At 42.3% G+C, this 19,598-nt stretch overlaps 1 long non-coding RNA gene across 1 annotated transcript; it reads right to left on the bottom strand.

The window, feature by feature from the left end:
* Positions 1–14,026: 14,026 nt before the first annotated feature.
* On the bottom strand, positions 14,027–18,018 carry LOC118964637. Its single transcript, XR_005051830.1, has 5 exons — positions 16,384–18,018; positions 16,196–16,290; positions 15,688–15,726; positions 15,224–15,395; positions 14,027–14,726 (listed from the first exon to the last, which is right to left on the bottom strand). It is a non-coding gene; the product is annotated as an uncharacterized LOC118964637 (long non-coding RNA).
* Positions 18,019–19,598: the final 1,580 nt, after the last annotated feature.

The following is a 19,598-nucleotide window of genomic DNA, read 5'->3' as shown; positions in this document are numbered from 1 at the left end:
CGAGGACTTGGTCACCAGGACTGAACTGGCAGCGCTCATCTCGCCGGTCAAAGTCGCTTCATCTTACACTGAGAAGATGTTAACTTTTCCTTAGCCATCTCCCCAGTGGCATTCAGGCACCGCCTGAAGTCATTTACATATGACAGATCCTTAGGGGGCTCTGTAGTACCCCAGCCATCTCATCAAACAGCTAGTAGACCACGTACGGTGTGCCCAAAAACTAGGTTGTTAGGGCTAAATCCTGTGCTTTGTTGTAAAACCTCTAGCTACAAGCATCAACCAAGGCAACCCCTCCTCCTTCCAACCCAGTGCAGTAAGCACGCAACAACTTCAAGGTTTGATGGAACCTCTCCAGGGCTCCCTGACTGTGCATGACAAGCGGTCACAAGATTGTGTCTGATGCGAAGTTGGCGTAACACCTGTGCAAACATGTGAAAAGTGAAGTTGGAACCTTGATCATTTTGGGTATTCCAAAAACAGAAATAAAGCGAGTCAATGCCCTAACAGACTTAGTTGTTATGGCACGGAGAGAAGCAGCAGCAGGATAATGAGTCACTGGGCACATCACCGTCAACAGGTAAATACTACCGGCTTTGGAACAAGCCAATGGCCCAACACAAACAATAGTTAGATGCTCAAAGGGTTGGCTTACTACTGGTATTGGGTACAAAGGTGCTGGCTTAAACAACTGGTTAGGCTTCCCAGTCAACTGGCAAGTACGGCAAAGTCTGATAAATGCCGAGATATCTCTTTTTAGCCGAGGCCAAAAGAAATGGACAATACGGTCATAGGTCTTCCGAACACCCAAATGACCAGCAACATCCCCATGAGAGGACTGCAAAACCAAATCACGGAAGGTATATGGTATTAGATTTTGAATGACAGGGTCACTCAAAATGGTCACCATGAGACAGCCATTTCCTCACCAAAAATTGATCCTGTAAATAGTATCCCTGTACTACACTTGGAACATCAGCCAGGAGGAGCTGCTCAAACAACCCTTTCAGAGTAGGGTCAGCCTGCTGTTCCGCTACCAGGTCACTACAGGAAACAGACAAAGGAAGGTCAGGCATACAAGTTACAGAATAGCCCGCCACCTCGCTGGTCCATACACCAGGCTCAGAGCGGCTCATCGCACAAGTCACAGCACAAGCATTAAACACTTTGGGGAAACCGAGCACTTTCATCAGGCACCTCTGAGATGGGCCGAAGGCACGGAAATCACGGGAGGTGGTGATACATCTCACCGGACCCGCCCACCGCCACTCCTTCGACAGGCAATGAGACGCATTCCTATGAGGACTTCACGTTGTACCAGATCTTTGGAGAGTACAAGTTTGTGTAATGGGACAGACACAATATGCAAACCTATCCCTCGGATCAAGACACTGTCCTGTATCCGATTCTGGAGAAAGAGGGAGCACTGACTGCAGGATGAAAGACTGAAGCACCAGTGTCTCGCATAACTTTAACTGGGACCCTCTCCTGGTTATCAGGGATACGTAACCCTCCGTAATGAATGGTGAATAGATGGATGCACTGTCAACCACATCCAATGGTTATTGTAACTGGTCCTGAGGTGGAACAATTGAATCCCTTAACTTAAAAGCAGATGCGCTAATGCGTAGGCTTTACGGGCACATTAACCTTAGAAGGCCAAGCTTTTACTCTGAGGACAAGGCATTCATTTTTCTAATGACCTTTACCACGGCAGTAATTACAGATTTTGCCATAATCTGATTTCACATGGGAACCACAGTCAACCCTTGAGACAAGATCAGGCCATATTCAGCACATATTCATCAGCCAACACGGCAGCCTTCAAGGCAGTCTGCACCTTATGCTCATTTATGTTTGTGGCAAGGCAGTCAGAGGGAATCTTTGAAATGCTCCAGCACAACTGCTCATAGGTTGTAACATCTAACGAAGTGCACCATGGGTTAAACTGGGTGTGCAAATCCCATGCAAACTCAACACAAGTCTGTCAGCTTTTTTCCAGGTTCTAAACCGCTGGCGATATGCTTCAGAAACTAATTCATAGGCGTGCAACACTGCAGTTTTAACTTCACCATAGTTTAGGCTGTCAGCAACATTAAGAGCTGAGTAGACCTCTTGTGCTTACCATTACAACATCAACATCCGGTCGGTGTCAGGCCAATACCTGGACTCTGTTACCCTTTCAAACAGTGAAAAAATAAATCTCTGGTTCCTTTCCACTGAATTTTGGCAGGAGCCTCAAGTTTCCAGCTACGTCGAAGGACAGCTGAGCACGACCTCTGGAGAAATCACTGTAACTGTCATTAAGAGACATGTCAGAGAGCTTACCATCTCTGACCAAATCTAAAATCTAAAATGGACTTGTTGCAGCGTCAGTTTCTTGTTTAAGCCTTTCTACCTCCAACACCTTTTCCAAGGCTTGTTGCCGTTTCAGCCCATCATGCTCTAGTTGTAGCAACAGCTCCTTTTGCTGTTCAAAAGATAAGACAGGAATAGGGGTATTTGTAGTGGACCAAAATGTAGCCAAAATAGGAGAAAACGACTCCATTAGAATGCTGGATTCGATCAAGTTGGCCTTTAGTATGGACTTAACCGTATCTTTCAGACGTTTGTCATCAACCTCAATGTAATAACATGTCACATTTCGTAACAATTGGTCTTTAGTATAGCAATCGATAAGATCCTCCCTCGGGACTTGGAAGAATTCCTCCATGTTAACCGTAGTCAACTAACTACGGATGAACCACCTGCTCTCGCCCCAATTGAGTACACCAAAGCAGACAAAACAAAAGCAGTGTCAACCATGAGAGAAGAAAAAAAATGGAGCTTCCCTAAGACCTATTAATAGTACATTCCCTACTCTTCCTGCAGTTACTGGCAGTGAGCATGTATGCACTTTAGCCCGCTGTCACAGAAAAAGCTCCCAGCAAGCTGGGATGTGCTCCCGAGACAACTGCTCCAGCCAAGGTCACTACACACACAAAAATAACAGAGTTAACACTGCCCAACATGTGTCGTAAGGGACACACATCACTAATCCTACCAGGGGAGAAGACAAGAGTTCAGGTCTCCAATCCGCACTACCCCAACAATCTCTCACTGCTAACACCACACAAACACTAACCTGAGATCCCAACAACGAGCAAAGCAGGATCTCCAACTGGAACAAGGGATGGAGATAAACTGAGTCTCTCTCCACTGCAGCACAAACCAACACTACTTCCACATCAACCACAGGGATGTAACCAAAGAAAGTAGTAACAGGCAGTATCCAAATGTCACAAATACGTTGTGTGTACCTCAGTATGTAACTCCCAATCAAAGTAGTGCCCACAACATAACCCCATAGACAGAAGGGTTGGCCAAACAGTCACAAAGCACTTTACTTTGAAATACCACTTTAACCAGTTAGCAAATGCTACCAAACAAACACAATCCCAGTGAGTAACTCCACAGATATCCCAGATGAGCCAAACAAACACAATCCCAGTGAGTAACTCCACAGATATCCCAGATGAGCCAAACAAACACAATCCCAGTGAGTAACTCCACAGATATCCCAGATGAGCCAAACAAACACAATCCCAGTGAGTAACTCCACAGATATCCCAGATGAGCCAAACAAACACAATCCCAGTGAGTAACTCCACAGATATCCCAGATGAGCCCCCACTTGTGACAACCTGGCTCAACATTGTAACAATGGGGAAACCACACACTGAGTAAAGGAATAACAAAATGAATTTATTCCATAAATAAACACTCACAACAATAATTAGATGAGGCATGGATGACAGTAAAAGAGGTGTTAACTGTCAAAGCCACAACAAAACAACCAAAGGTATGCATAGAGAGATTAATATTTTGCTGAATGGTGAAAGTGGCTTTATGCCACAGCTGAGCTTTCACAGGTGTGCCCCATCAGCACTGACAACCCCCCCCCCCCCAGCTCCGCCCACCTCTCTTACGCCACCCATCAATCTCCTGCAGGAAGGAAGCACAGCAAAACCCAGTAGACAGAGCAGGAAGGGACCGTCACAGTCCCATATTAAGGATTACCTCAGTAGTTGAATGAGCAAAAATGTCCCTTCTGCTCCTTGACTGAATGCATTCAAAATGTATAGTCTGTTGTTGCTATCCCTGTAAGGCAATCCAGGTGTGCATTGGTCAGTCTGTTTCTCTGTTTTTGTTTCACAATGTTCATTGTTGAAAATATTGCTTCACATGAATGTGCTGACGAAAAAATGTCACCTTTTGCACACACTCCTTCAGAAGTGGATACTCTGTGTCTGACACAAGGCTCCAGAAATGGGTAACCCCTGATCTTAGTTTCCCTTGCAATGTGTAATTTGCCTGCAGCTCCACCAACTCACTCTCTATTCCAGCACAGTCAGGACAGAGGGCTGTGATGACTGGGGTCAGAGATGACACTGGCACATGAAAGGGGTTCTCAATGAAGTTGAAAAACTCCTTGTACTCCATGAGAACGTTCACTCAAACTCCAACTTCAACTCTTCCAACACACGCACAAATGCATCATGGCTAAAATGTTGCAGTATGTCTGGATTGGATTTGGTGACTGCTCTGAGTTTTGGGAAATGAACAAACTGTCTGTCAGGTATGAACAGTGTGGTGATTTATTTTGAAATGCTGTGACCACATGCAGCAGTTTGCCCTGAGTTTTAGCTTTCCCTTGGAGCCGTGTTCAGGTGGCAGGTGATGTTAGTTAAAACAGACAGCTTTAATATCCACTGTGGATCATCCAGCTCTGGCTCAACTCTCCCCCTGCTTGCAACACATTCACGAATTTGAGGGAGGAGAGAGAAATCTTTCCAGCGATCATCTCACCTCATTGTGCCATATCAAGTTGCCGTATTATGTCTGGTATTCCTCCAGCAACTCAGAGTTGTCGGTGATTCAGTGCCCTCTCGATAATAATGTTCACCACACGCATGACTTGCTGCATCACATTCTGTAAGTCACAGTCTGAGTTTAGCTATGTTATATAAGTATTCATACACATAGCTCATATAAACAAAGACATTCCGTCGTAAGAACACATACACCCAGCCACAAGACTGACCCCCTCTATTGGTCGGATGCTCAGGATAAGGCTCTGCTGTGCACCAATGGGGCTTCTGCTCTGGCTAGAGCAAGGCCCGCCTCCAACCCTCCGACCAGTCAAGAAGACCGAAACGACAAGACTCCACCTACTTTATTCTATGTATAAAAATGAATGTAACCGTTGTATAAGGCCTCTTTTTCACCTGGCTCCTTGCCGAGTTATGTGAACTAGGTCCGTGCACGTAAAACTGCGGGACAAGATATCTCTGACTCATTAAAACTGTCTTTTGTTACAACTGAAATCCACTCTGTCCAGCATCCGTGATTTGGTCTCAACTCTCCAGTATTTAAACACTAACAGCTACAAGTGCTTCCTGATGAATGGTACAATGAAATTCGGGAATATCCTCTCTCTTTCTCATCAGGCCCTTCTCCTTCCCTCGCACGTTTGTTCACCTTTAGAAAATGTCTCCTATATCATTTCCATTACACGTGATTTTTTTGCGACATTTCTTTCATCAAATAAACCTGGATAAATTGGATTTCCAGTGACACAATTTTGGAAATGGCTGCCAGATAATTTGTTCTGTCATCGGTTTGGTATTTTCCCCATAAATGTAAGTATTTACAGTGAGAATTATAGCAACTTACGTTGAAATTGAAAAAGGGAAAGCAGGAAAAAGTCGTGGAGCTACAATGATAGTCCGCAACAAAGTAGGAGAAGCTTAAATCGTAGACGAAGCAGAGCTCGATAATGCAAACTAGTTAGAACCCTCATACTGTGAAGTGACAGGAGGAATTGCGCGAGATGCTCGCTAGCTTTTGAGAGGAACTTCGAGAACACTGTGGTCAAGGACGCACTTGTGAAAAGCTAGGTCGCACTACAGGCAAAAGTGACAGGTTTTTCACGTTGTAATAACAGACTGGCTGAGGACACCGAAAAAAACGTTATGCCCAATTTTGTGGAGGGTCTATACAAGGATATACTTTTAGATGACAGTGACTTGGGAATCAAAAGCACACTGAACTCTGGTTTCAAAACACTGGAGTGATAGATGTGCAGAAGATGCATGTGCAAATAGAGATACTGTGGTAAAAGGAGCAAAAAATAAATAACAATATGGGAATGAGGTAGTTGGGTGGGCTTTGGGGGTGACCAGTGAAATATACCTGCTGGAGGCGTGCTACGGGTGGGTGCTGACATGGTGACCAGTGAGCTGAGATAAGGCGGGGCTTTACCTAGCAAAGACTTATAGATGACCTGGAGCCAGTGGGTTTGGCGCCGAATATGAAGCGAGGGCCAGCCAACGAGAGCATACAGGTCGCAGTGGTGGGTAGTATATGGGGCATTGGTGACAAAACAGATGGCACTGTGATGGACAGCATCCAATTTGCCGAGTAGAGTGTTGGAGGCTATTTTGTAAATGACATCACCGAAGTCAAGGATCGGTAGGATAGTCAGTTTTACGAGGGTATGGCAGCATGAGTGAAGGATGCTTTGTTGCGAAATAGGAAGCCGATTCTAGATTTCATTTTGGACTGGAGATGCTTAATGTGTGTCTGGAAGGAGAGTTTACAGTCTAACCAGACCCCTAGGTATTTGTAGTTGTCCACATATTCTAAGTCAGAACCATCCAGAGTAGTGATGCTAGATGGGCGGGCGGGTGCGGGCAGCGATCGTTTGAAGAGCATGCGTTTAGTTTTACTTGCATTTAAGAGCAGTTGGAGGCCACGGAAGGAGTGATGTTTGGCATTGAAGCTCGTCTGGAGGTTTGTTAACACGGTGTCCAAAGAAGGGCCAGAAGTATACAGAATGGTGTCTGCATAGAGTTGGATCAGAGAATCACCGGCAGCAAGAGCGACATCATTGATGTCGCTCAGAGAAAAGAGAGAGAAAAGAGTCGGCCCAAGAATTTAACCCCGTGGCACCCCCATAGACTGCCAGATGTCGGGACAACAGGCCCTCTGATTTGACACACTGAACTCTATCAGAGGAGTAGTTGGTGAACCAGGCGATACGAATGCGGTAAGGAAGGAAAGAAGGAAAGAAAACACACCTATTAAGAAGGCACTTAAAGATAAAGCGATTCACTTCCAAACACCATTCCTGGAAAGGATGCAAGTATTTCTGGATAACAGCCTGGGTTCACACGAGCATCCGTCTGAGGACCTGAAGTCGAGGGACATCCCAGTGGAGTATACCTCCAGGAGACAGGTGGCTTCACCAGCGGAAAGACTCTCATAGATCGTGGTCTGAAAGATGGATGTCACCTTGGCAAGAGGACGTTCTCATTAGAGAGACTCAGGCATTTCCAATTAGAAGATACTGAATCGTATTTAACGGACTTAATAGTTTCCCCGAGGCGCGAGCTGTTTAACATATTGACTTTGCAAGTAGTAGAACAGCTCCCCTATTTTTCCCCCTGGCTGTGTAATGGTGAGAAGCCTAAAGTGTGTGACCTACATGAACACATTACGTATGGTCACGTTAATAACAGATCTGTTAGCTAATGATGAATGACACTGACAAGTTGACAGAACGCTATAACATGGGGAGGATTCAATTAATGGACAGCATATGGTTGTTAGCTTTTATTAACACATAGTAGGCTATTATAGGCAATAAGATACAGAAGATACTGTTTTTCTTCCATTATATATCCTAATACATTATACTCATCCCCTTAGCACACAGAACCTATACACCTTTCTTTGTAATTAACCTGTGCGTGTAGGCGATGAAAAGGGCACCCTTTTTATTTTTGGTTCCAATAGGTCAGGGGTATGAAACACTGGTCATGGAGTGCAGTAGTCACTGTGTTTTTGATTTAACCAACCTGAAGACCACACAGTAAAAATGACAGTGAATTTAACTCTATTTGAAGATAATTTTACTCTGCCATGAAGCAGTCAAGGACAACAAACAAACTTGAATCATCACCACCATATGACATCGGTATGTCGAATGCTTTGTGATACAAAAGATCTTCAACATGGGATCCCTTTATCCATACAACTTTAAAATGGATTAACATTTTCTCAAAGACACAGTGTGTCTAAATCAAAGGTAACCAGTAATACATTGTCATCTTTTGCAAGAACAGACTGGATTTCATGAAATAAGGGCATCACTATGAACGGTATACATTACCTTGACGTTTGGCCCATTTTACACTTAAAACCTTAGTGGAAGGCAACCAGAGTGCTTTTGCTATCTCATTAGCTCCTTCCATTGCATTCAAGGACACCATTTTCCCTGGACCAATATCCAATCTCTCTCAGTCCAATGTTTGCCAGTTGTATGCCATGTCTCTTTGATGTTTCTGGGCCAATGTTTTAGTTATGTTAAAGCTTTTCTCTTGTTTAAAAAAAATAAGTGTTTTGCTTAGTAGCGCCTACACCAGCTATGGAGAATTGGCCCGATTTTCTGAATACATCACGGATGATGCACCATAAAGTGCTTTGATAACAACCTTTTCCATGAAAAAAATGCTTAAACAATATGTGGTGTTCTGCAATCAAGTGCTTCAAATATACTGTAATACCATCTGATAACACTGGAGAAAATACAAAAGCCAGTGTTGATCATTTGGAGACGCCAAGTCAACAAAGATAAGTGTTAGATTGCGTAGTAGACACCAAGACTGAATGGCTTTTAAGGCCAAATCATTGGAACCCTCAAGTGACTTCACTTCTGGAGTATGTTGCTTCTTTCCATATAGCCATAATTGAAGCCCTGAATTCTCATTCTTTTGAGGTTAAATGCTCATTTTGCAAGTACTGTAGTAGCAATTTCACCTCATGTTGCCCAACACCCTCCAAGATGCCATGCATGATATCAACTGAACAATTCTCACTTCTATGAAAATACTGTAACGAATTTAACAGGCAGGATTTTTGAACACCCATCACAGAGGGAATTCTCCCCATTGTTTGGCAGTGTTCCACATGCATCTCTTTAGTTCGCAATACTATCTTGTGATTGTCTTCACTAAACTCTGCCTAAAAGTAGTTTTTCTCAGCAAGTTAGAAACAGCAGCAATATCGTGCACTAAAAGATTCCACAAAACCAAATCAACTCTGAATAGAAAGTTTGTCACCTGTTACTTGGACGATAGTTCCATGAATTTGGTGATCGTACAAGGGAACCTTAATTCCATCATTTTCCAAAATGTTTACATCTCATACAATTGGGTCAAGTAGTAAGTGAAATCCATAGGTTTTTATATCTTGAGCATAAAACAGAGAAACCAGGTGAATATTGAGCAGAGAGGAATTCCAGTTGAGAGATTTCTTAAAGTAAATGGCACCCAAATGATGTATGACACGCTTCGATCCAAGAGGATTAGTGGTTTCAAAGTCCTCATAGAATAGAAGAATTTGTATTGCATGTTTCTCTTTTGAGAAAAGAGCATTATTCTTAAAGATCCATTACGCAAGTCATAAAGTGCTTTCTTTGGTACCATCCACAGGCTGCAACATTTAGTCATAAAGTACTTTCTTTGGGACCATCCACAGGCTACAACATTTAGTCATAAAGTACTTTCTTTGGGACCATCCACAGGCTGCAACATTTAGTCATAAAGTACTTTCTTTGGTACCATCCACAGGCTGCAACATTTAGTCATAAAGTAGACTTTCTTTGGTACCATCCACAGGCTGCAACATTTAGTCATAAAGTACTTTCTTTGGGACCATCCACAGGCTGCAAAATGTAGTCATAAAGTACTTTATTTGGGACCATCCACAGGCTGCAACATTTAGTCATAAAGTAGACTTTCTTTGGTACCATCCACAGGCTGCAACATTTAGTCATAAAGTAGACTTTCTTTGGGACCATCCACAGGCTGCAACATTTAGTCATAAAGTACTTTCTTTGGGACCATCCACAGGCTGCAACATTTAGTCATAAAGTAGACTTTCATTTGGGACCATCCACAGGCTGCAACATTTAGTCATAAAGTAGACTTTCTTTGGGACCATCCACAGGCTGCAACATTTAGTCATAAAGTACTTTCTTTGGGACCATCCACAGGCTGCAACATTTAGATTTAGTCATAAAGTAGACTTTAATTTGGGACCATCCACAGGCTGCAACATTTAGTCATAAAGTAGACTTTCTTTGGGACCATCCACAGGCTGCAACATTTAGTCATAAAGTGCTTTCTTTGGGACCATCCACAGGCTGCAACATTTAGTCATAAAGTAGACTTTCTTTGGGACCATCCACAGGCTGCAACATTTAGTCATAGAGTACTTTCTTTGGGACCATCCACAGGCTGCAACATTTAGTCATAAAGTAGACTTTCTTTGGGACCATCCACAGGCTGCAACATTTAGTCATAAAGTAGACTTTCTTTGGGACCATCCACAGGCTGCAACATTTAGTCATAAAGTAGACTTTCTTTGGGACCATCCACAGGCTGCAACATTTAGTCATAAAGTACTTTCTTTGGGACCATCCACAGGCTGCAACATTTAATCATAAAGTACACTTTCTGTCACGTTCGTTGGAATGAATATCGGACGAAGGCGCAGCGGATGTTGAGTTCCACATAATTTTAATAATAAAGTGAAAATTAACAAAGACAAAAAACAAATAAATAATATACTAACAACGAACCATGACTACAGAGATGCTACGTGCACTAACTCAAAACAATATCCCATAACACACAGGTGGAAAAAATGCTACTTAAGTATGATCCCCAATTTGAGACAACAATAGCCAGCTGCCTCTAATTGGGAATCATACTAAAACACCAACATAGAAAAAACAAACTAGAACCCCACATAGAAAATATAAACTAGACTAAACCCCTAGTCACGCCCTGACCTACTCTACCATATAAAATAAAGGCATTCTATGGTCAGGACGTGACACTTTCTTTGGGACCATCCACAGGCTGCAACATTTAGTCATAAAGTACTTTCTTTGGGACCATCCACAGGCTGCAACATTTAGTCATAGTAGACTTTCTTTGGGACCATCCACAAGCTGCAACATTTAGTCATAAAGTAAACTTTCTTTGGGACCATCCACAAGCTGCAACATTTAGTCATAAAGTACTTTCTTTGGGACCATCCACAGGCTGCAACATTTAGTCATAGTAGACTTTCTTTGGGACCATCCACAAGCTGCAACATTTAGTCATAAAGTAAACTTTCTTTGGGACCATCCACAGGCTGCAACATTTAGTCATAAAGTAAACTTTCTTTGGGACCATCCACAGGCTGCAACATTTCATTTTGGGTGCATTTTGCAACTAGACTAGTCTGCAAAATGGGTATGTCAATTAATTTTATCTGCAATAATAACCTGGTCATACTACAGTGAGGGGGAAAAGTATTTGATCGCCTGCTGATTTTGTACGTTTGCCGACTGACAAAGAAATGATCAGTCTATAATTTTAATGGTAGGTTTATTTGAACAGTGAGTGACAGAATAACAGCAAAAAAATCCAGAAAAACGCATGTCAAAAATGTTATAAATTGATTTGCATTTTAGGAAATAAGTATTTGACCGCCTCTCAATCAGAAATATTTCTGGCTCCCAGGTGTCTTTTATAAAGGTCATGAGCTGAGTTTAGGAGCATACTCTTAAAGGGAGTGCTCCTAATCTCAGTTTGTTACCTGTATAAAAGACACCTGTCCACAGAAGTAATCAATCAATCAGATTCCAAACTCTCCACCATGACCAAGACCAAAGAGCTCTCCAAGGATGTCAGGGACAAGATTGTAGGCCTACACAAGGCTGGAATGGGCTACAAGACCATCGCCAAGCAGCTTGGTGAGAAGGTGACAACAGTTGGTGCGATTATTCTCAAATGGAAGAAACACAAAATAACTGTCAATCTCCCTCGGCCTGGGGCTCCATGCAAGATCTCACCTCGTGGAGTTGCAATGATCATGAGAACGGTGAGGAATCAGCCCAGAACTACACGGGAGGATCTTATCAATGATCTCAAGGCAGCTGGGACCATAGTCACCAAGAAAACAATTGGTAACACTGCGCCGTGAAGGACTGAAATCCTGCAGGCCCGCAAGGTCCCCCTGCTCAAGAAAGCACATATACATGCCCATCTGAAGTTTGCCAATGAACATCTGAATGATTCAGAGGAAAACTGGGTGAAAGTGTTGTGGTCAGATGAGACCAAAATGCAGCTCTTTGGCATCAACTCAACTCGCTGTGTTTGGAGGAGGAGGAATGCTGCTTATGACCCCCAAGAACACCATCCCCACCGTCGAACATGGAGGTGGAAACATTATGCTTTGGGGGTGTTTTTCTGCTAAGGTGACAGGACAACTTCACCGCATCAAAGGGACGATTGACGGGGCCATGCACCATCAAATCTTGGGTGAGAACCTCCTTCCCTCAGCCAGGGCATTGAAAATGGGTCGTGGATGGGTATTCCAGCATGACAATGACCCAAAACACACTACCAAGGCAACAAAGGAGTGGCTCAAGAAGAAGCACATTAAGGTCCTAGAGTGGCCTAGCCAGTCTCCAGACCTTAATCCTATAGAAAATCTGTGGAGGGAGCTGAAGGTTCGAGTTGTTACAGTGAAATACAACAGATGAAACTACGGTTGAGTTGTTTGGAAGGAACACACAAAACTATGTGTAGAGAAAAACGGCACAGCACACTAACATCAAAACCTCATCCCAACTGTAAAGTATGTTGGAGGTAGCATCATTGTTTGGGAGTCTCAGGGCCTGGACAGCTTGCTATCATCGACGGAAAAATTAATTCCAAAGTTTATCAAGACATTTTGCAGGAGAATGTTAAGCTGTCTGTCCGCCAATTTAAGCTCAACAGAAGTTGGGTGATGCAACAGGACAACGACCCAAAACACAAAAGTAAATCAACAACAGAATGGATTCAAAAGAAGAAAATATGCCTTCTGGAGTGGCCCAGTCAGAGTCCTGACCTCAACCCGATTGAGTTGCTGTGGCATGACCTCAAGAGAGCAGTTCACACCAGACATCCTAAGAATACTGCTGAATTGAAACAGTTTTGTAAAGAGGAATGGTCCAAAATTCCTCTTGACTGTTGTGCATGTCTGATCCGCAACTGCACAAAAGGTTTGGTTGAGGTTGCTGCCAAAGGAGGGTCAACCAGTTATTAAATCCAAAGATTCACATACATTTTCCACCCTGCACTGTGAATGTTTACACGGTATGTCCAATTAAAGAAATGAAAACGTATAATTTGTGTGTGTTATTCGTTTAAGCAGACTGTTTGTCTATTGTTGTGACCTAAATGAAGATCAGATCAAATTGTATGACCAATTCAGGCAGAAATCCAGTTCATTACAAAGGGTTCACATACATGTAAGGGGGCAAGAAAAAGTATGTAGAGGTAAAGTGACTATGCATGGATAATAAACAGAGAGTAGCAGCAGTGTAAAAATGGGGGCGGGTGTCAATGCAAATAGTCTGGTGGCCATTTGATTAGCTGTTCAGGAGTATTTTGGCTTGGGAGTAGAAGCTGTTAAGAAGCCTTTTGGACCTAGACTTGGCACTCTGTACCGCTTGCCGTGCGGTAGCAGAGAGAACAGTCTTTGACTAGGGTGGCTGGAGTCTTTGGCAATTTTTTGGGCCTTCCTCTGACACCGCCTGGTATAGAGGTCCAGGATGGCAGGAAGCTTTGCACCAGTGATCTACTGGGCTGCACGCACTACCCTCTGTAGTGCCTTGCTCTCGGAGGCCGAGCATTTGCCATACCAGGCGGTGATGCAACCAGTCAGGATGCTCTTGATGGTGCAGCTGTAGAACTTTGAGGATCTGAGGACCCATGCCACATCTTTTCAGTCTCCTGAGCAGGAATAGGCGTTGTCGTGCCCTCTTCACGACTGTCTTGGTATGTTTGGACCATGATAGTTTGTTGGTGATATGGACACCAAGGAACTTGAAGGTCTCAACCTGCTCCACTACAGTTCTGTCGATGAGAATGGGGGCGTGCTCGGTCCTCCTTTTCCTGTAGTCCACAATCATCTCCTTTGTTTTGATCACACTGAGGGAGAGGGTGTTGTCCTGGCACCACACTGCCAGGTTTCTGACCTCCTCCCTATAGACTGTCTATCTCTTCCATGGAACTGACTGAAGTCTTTGTTGCAAAACTGTTAGTAGCGGTAGAGGGGCCTCCACCATCATTATGAGAAACTTCTGTTACACTCTTCATGTGCCTTGTTAAGATGCTTTAGAAATCTAGGAAAAGTGGCAAATACATGTGAACAACCAAACTGACCACACTTTGAATGCAGAAATTTCCCTGAACAAAGACCGCAGAATAACTTCAGATGTTTTACAAGGCTATTCGCATTTGCAAACAAAACAAAAAAATTGTCTCAAATAGATCTGTTAAATGCGACATTCTGGCCCTCAGCTCTGCTACCCTGGGATTCACTTTAGTTGTATCAACGTCAATTTCGTAGATTGTTGTTTGCCGAAAAGTGTACATGTTTGCCAGACCCTGACTGTATAAGGTACAAAGCTTTGAAAAGCTCATTAAAACAGCCCAGTGAGCCAGATGCCTTACAAGGTACAGCATGTTTGTCAATCACAATTAAGTAGGCGTGAATGCTCGTTCTCTGGGTCCCCACGGCAAACAGATAGGGCTGTTGACTTCCGGTGATGGCATCAAGAGTATGCTGGTCCCTGCCTAGAAGACAATGTATCGTTAGAACATCTACTATGAAATCTCACAAAATCTACTATAAGTCTCACAGGCCAGACAGTAGTGATTATTATATGTATACTGCGACAGTTGTAGTAGTTTAACTAGTAAGTGTTATTATAGCAGTAAAGGTCATGATAGTGTTCTTTGCTGGGGTAAGTGTTTGTACACTTGAGGGAGAGAGTGGTGAAGTGGAGGGATCAAGATACAGCGACACAATTTGCCTATAATTGTGTTGAATTGTAGCCTGAACTTAAGGAACTTCAGCTGCGTGTCTTGCTGACAATTTTCCTGGCTTGTTGTGGCCTTGAGCAGAGGGAGGCAGAAGATGGTCGAGGATAAGAATAGATGACATGTCACTGTCCCAGCCTAGAAACACTAATTTAACCCACTTCACTTTCAACCACAATCCTAAAATTCTTCTCCCTCCCACATGCCCATACTAGAACTTAATATTCTAGTGTAAAGTGGTATGTCTGTACCATTATCCACCTCAGCTGCAAACTCAGCATTGTGTATCAGGTCCCGAAGCTCAGTTTTTGGTGGGAGTCCATGGCTCTGCAGGACGACCTTCTGTTTGAAGACAGTAGGCCATTTCTTCAGGAATTTTGTGGAAGTAGCATCACCAAACATCAGTCCAAAATCTTGCTCCATCTACAGACAAGACACACAAAGACAAGATTGCAGCTACCAGATTTCTAAGACATGGTCCTGTCACCTTTGAAGGTTAATAGGACAGGAACACGCAACACTGGTATAAACAGTCCAACCAAACCCCATTACACTGAATTGTGAGAAAAACACGTAAAAAACAAGTCTCACTCCCTTATGAACACACCATCATATGCCTACACCCGAGCGAACACAAACCATACACACTCAAATAAAATACTTATGCATGCCAACTAGCTGCAGCCTCCTTTTGCAGGTGCTTCAGTCTCCATACCAAGTAGCCACTCCAGTCTTCTGCATTCTAATGGTGGGCCTAGATAAACAAAGACAAGAAATAAACAAACATTTTGTTCACATGAAGCATGTTAGAATCTGGAAGAAAAGTTTAGCAGTAGCAGGGACTGTAAAGTTTAATGCTCCTCAGTCACCTTCACATACACAAAGCCTGATTGATGTTATCTTCAATTACAAGTTACCGAGGAGGAGCATATAAACTGCAACAGTGCCATGTCAGACAGCTTTTCACCTTAAAAAGTGATTTGAAAAATGCTGCGTTTATCATTTGATGTGGCAGTTTCACTATCAGTAGATTGTGCCTTTAAAACAGTAAAATCATTTTTTTTAAAATTGTCACCACTTCCCCTTGGCCCTATAACCCTATCAGATCCATAGGGTGAAAGCTCCACAACTACACAGCTTACATCTATCCACAACCTTCAAATCTGCAAACATCAAAGGGCTAAGGTAAAGTGAATTGGGACCCTGATTTATTTTGTACTCACAGTCTGTCTTGCTTTTGCGGTCAGCCAGATAGGGGAACAAGGAAACTATTCCTGTTGCATATGCCTCTTCCTTCCCATGTCGTTGGAGACTTGTTCTGGACCCCAAAAATATACATAATTATTAGATTGGCAATAATACATGAATGCGAAACATTGATCTTAAATGCATAAAATATGTGATGGTTTACCCATGATCCTCTGTCATATTTGCAACCAATATCTTGATCATATTACGTCTGATGCTGTAATTCAAGCTTTTTGTCTGAGCATACTCGTTCATGATCCTTTCCCCTCCAGCTTTGCTCTGGAGAATGTCCTCAATCATCTAACAAAAAACACAACAGACACAGACCCTAGTACACCAGGGTTCTTTATCACAATAGTTTATTGATTCCTCGCTTCCTAAAATCCCATTTGATAATAAGACCCAATGTTCCTCTCCTAATTCGTTCTTCTGTAGTTAGTTTTGAGAAGGATGAGAAGAGGACACAAGGAGCCAAGGGTAGAAAAATTGAGAAAGAGCTCTGTGGTAGCCAGCCATCCTATTGGAGAGCTACTGTGAAACATTGGTTTCAGTCCTACTCCAACACCTGGCTATATCACTAAGCTGCACATTAGGATCTTCTAAAATAATTTAGGCCGATAAGAGCAGGACTGGAAAAAGCCCACATACTAAGTAACTCTGTTGGAATAGGCCTACCCAAAATCAAAGATGGAACCTCAGGAAGATCAATACAGTTTTTAATTATTAAAAGACAATCATAGCAAATAATGAAAGACTTACTTTGGCTGCACCGTCTTCCTCTGCTCTCCTTTTTCTGTTAGGACTTTGTCAGGGTAAGAGTGTCAGTCTGACGAACCACAAACATCCATGGAGCATTTTGCAGAAGAGTCAACAGAATCTGCCTATTAGATTAATAAATGAATGCTATGTTCTCAACAATGCTACTGGGATAATACAACCAAATTGCATATCTGTGTCTTTACATTTGACTGTTAGTCATACACTAACCCTATTTAGCATGATTTAAATGTCAGGCCAAATAAATATTTTAAGAAATCATGAACCTATAATTCTATTTTTCAAATCCATATTACTTACCTGAGGCGAATGCGAGGAAGAAAATATCAATGGCGGCAAAATCTAAATGTAACTGCTAATCTGTGGGCAGGATCACATTGACTCTAGCAATACTTAATTATAAACACTCTATTTGAATTAACTCTGTGTTTTCCCTCGTGGTCACAATCAGTCACTTAATTCCAAAAACGTTTAAAAGATGCACGTTTCGAGAAAAATAATAATAGTAACTCTGCTGTAATGACTCGTCCTTATTTGCTGTGCAGGTGTTTTGCATTTTGTCAATGCGTCACACATTTTGATACTTGAGCGAGGGGCCCATCCAGCGGTCAGGCTCATCCCCTCAAACCCCAGAGGCAGGAGTCCTCTGACATAGGAGTCCTTATAGTAAAGTCGTTTCCCTTTTGGTTAACTCTTTTTATTGTTCTTGTTTTTTCATTATTTTTGAGGTTCATGTTAAGCAGACTTATGGTCCACTTTCTTTTGGTCTATATTGATGCATCATTGGGAATTTAAGGTCAGTGTGAACAGACTGGGGAGTGCCATAAAGAGAAGGTAATATCAAAGATGAAAAGAGAGCTGACATGTTATTCTGGAAGGAAACTCACATATCCCGTCCTGAACACGAGAAACTTGTTTTCTCTTCTTATAAAACAGGTAGAAAAGGGGGTTGCAATTTGGATCCCAAATTCAGTTCATTTTGAGTTGATATCAGAAATAAAAGACAAGGAGTGTAAATATATATTTGTTAAATGTAAACTGTTTCATAAGGGAGTTACATTATTTTATGTACGTGGCCCCGGGGAGTGACATGGTCTTCTTTTTAAAAAAAAAAGTGTTTGATTTAGTTGCCACAGAAACCTCTGGCACTTATCTGTGGAGGGGATATTCCACATGATTTTAAACAAGAAAATGGACAGCATGAATCAGAATAGGAAAAGGAGTCTGGTTGCTAAAAGATCAATAGGATATTACAAGATTTAGGACCGATTGATGTATGGCGCAACTTCCATATGTCAGAAAGGGAATATACTTTTTACTCAGCCTGCCACACTGAATACTACAGGTTAGACAACCTTTTCATGTACAGTGCAGATAGGCACAGGTTTAAGGATTGTAGGGTCAGGCAGAGGGAGTTATCAGACCATAATGGAGTTTACTTAACTGCACATTTATAGCCAACCAAGAAATACTCTATGAGGCTTAACACAAGCATGCTGAAGGATACAGCTTTCAAGGATCAATAAAAACAGAATTAAACATCTATCTGGAGAATCATGAAAACGGGGAAGTATCTCCTGCTACACTGTGGGATGCAGCTAAGTCACTTATTAGAGGGAAGATCATAGCCACATCACTCAAGAAAATGATTACAGTACAGAAACGAATGAAATTACATTAAACATTAGGAAGCTTAGAATGCTCTCATAGTGATCTCAAAGGACCCTGTTATATTGTGTGAGATTCATAAGGTAAAACAGGAAATGTATCAGATATATAGTGAAGAAGTAAAGAAAAAGATCAGGTTCCTTAAACCATGATATTATGAAGCAGGCTCAAAGGCAAATAAATCACTAGATTGGAGACTCAGAAAACAACTTGCACAGAATACATAAAAAAAAATTTAAAAAACAGTTTACATGCAAATTGGATGAAATACAGAATGCATTTGAATCATACTATACAAATCTGTCCAAGCAACCAGAGAAGGTAGACGCACAGACAGTACAGCATTTTTATTATTCACTTGACTGAAATTGGGACAGAGCAAAATGATAGACTTATTTCAGAAATAACCACTGAAGAAACGAATACTGCAATATCTAATCTAAAAGCAAAACAAATCTCCCGGGACTGATGACTTCCCTTCAGAATGTTTCAAAGCCTTCAGAGAACAACTAACACCTCTACTTCCGGCCTGTTTTAACTGGACTCTACCGCCACCGCGGAGAGAAGCCTTAATATCTTTAATTCCAAAGAAGGGTAAAGATAAGGAATCCCCAATCCCAGAATTGATTGACGGGGATCAAACTGGTTTCACACAAAATAGACAGATACAGGACAGCACGAGTGCTATATTAATCCATCTAGATGCAGAAAAAACATTTGATTCAGTGGGTTGGGATTATCTATTCGAAGTTAGGGATAGATGTGGTTTCAACAAAGAAGTGATACTTTGCATCAAAACACTGTATTCATATCCGACTGCCAGAATAATGATTAATGGACATTTGTCACAAACAATACGTCTAGAACGAGGGGCAAGACAAGGCTGTAATCTGTTATTCCTTAAAACCCCAGGTTCAAGTGTACCTAGATTGA

Source organism: Oncorhynchus mykiss, chromosome 5, assembly GCF_013265735.2.
Source record: "Oncorhynchus mykiss isolate Arlee chromosome 5, USDA_OmykA_1.1, whole genome shotgun sequence".
NCBI classification, from domain to species: Eukaryota; Metazoa; Chordata; class Actinopteri; order Salmoniformes; family Salmonidae; genus Oncorhynchus; species Oncorhynchus mykiss.
The sequence above is the reverse complement of the archived record's forward strand: the minus strand, read 5'-3'. Positions and strand labels throughout refer to the sequence as shown.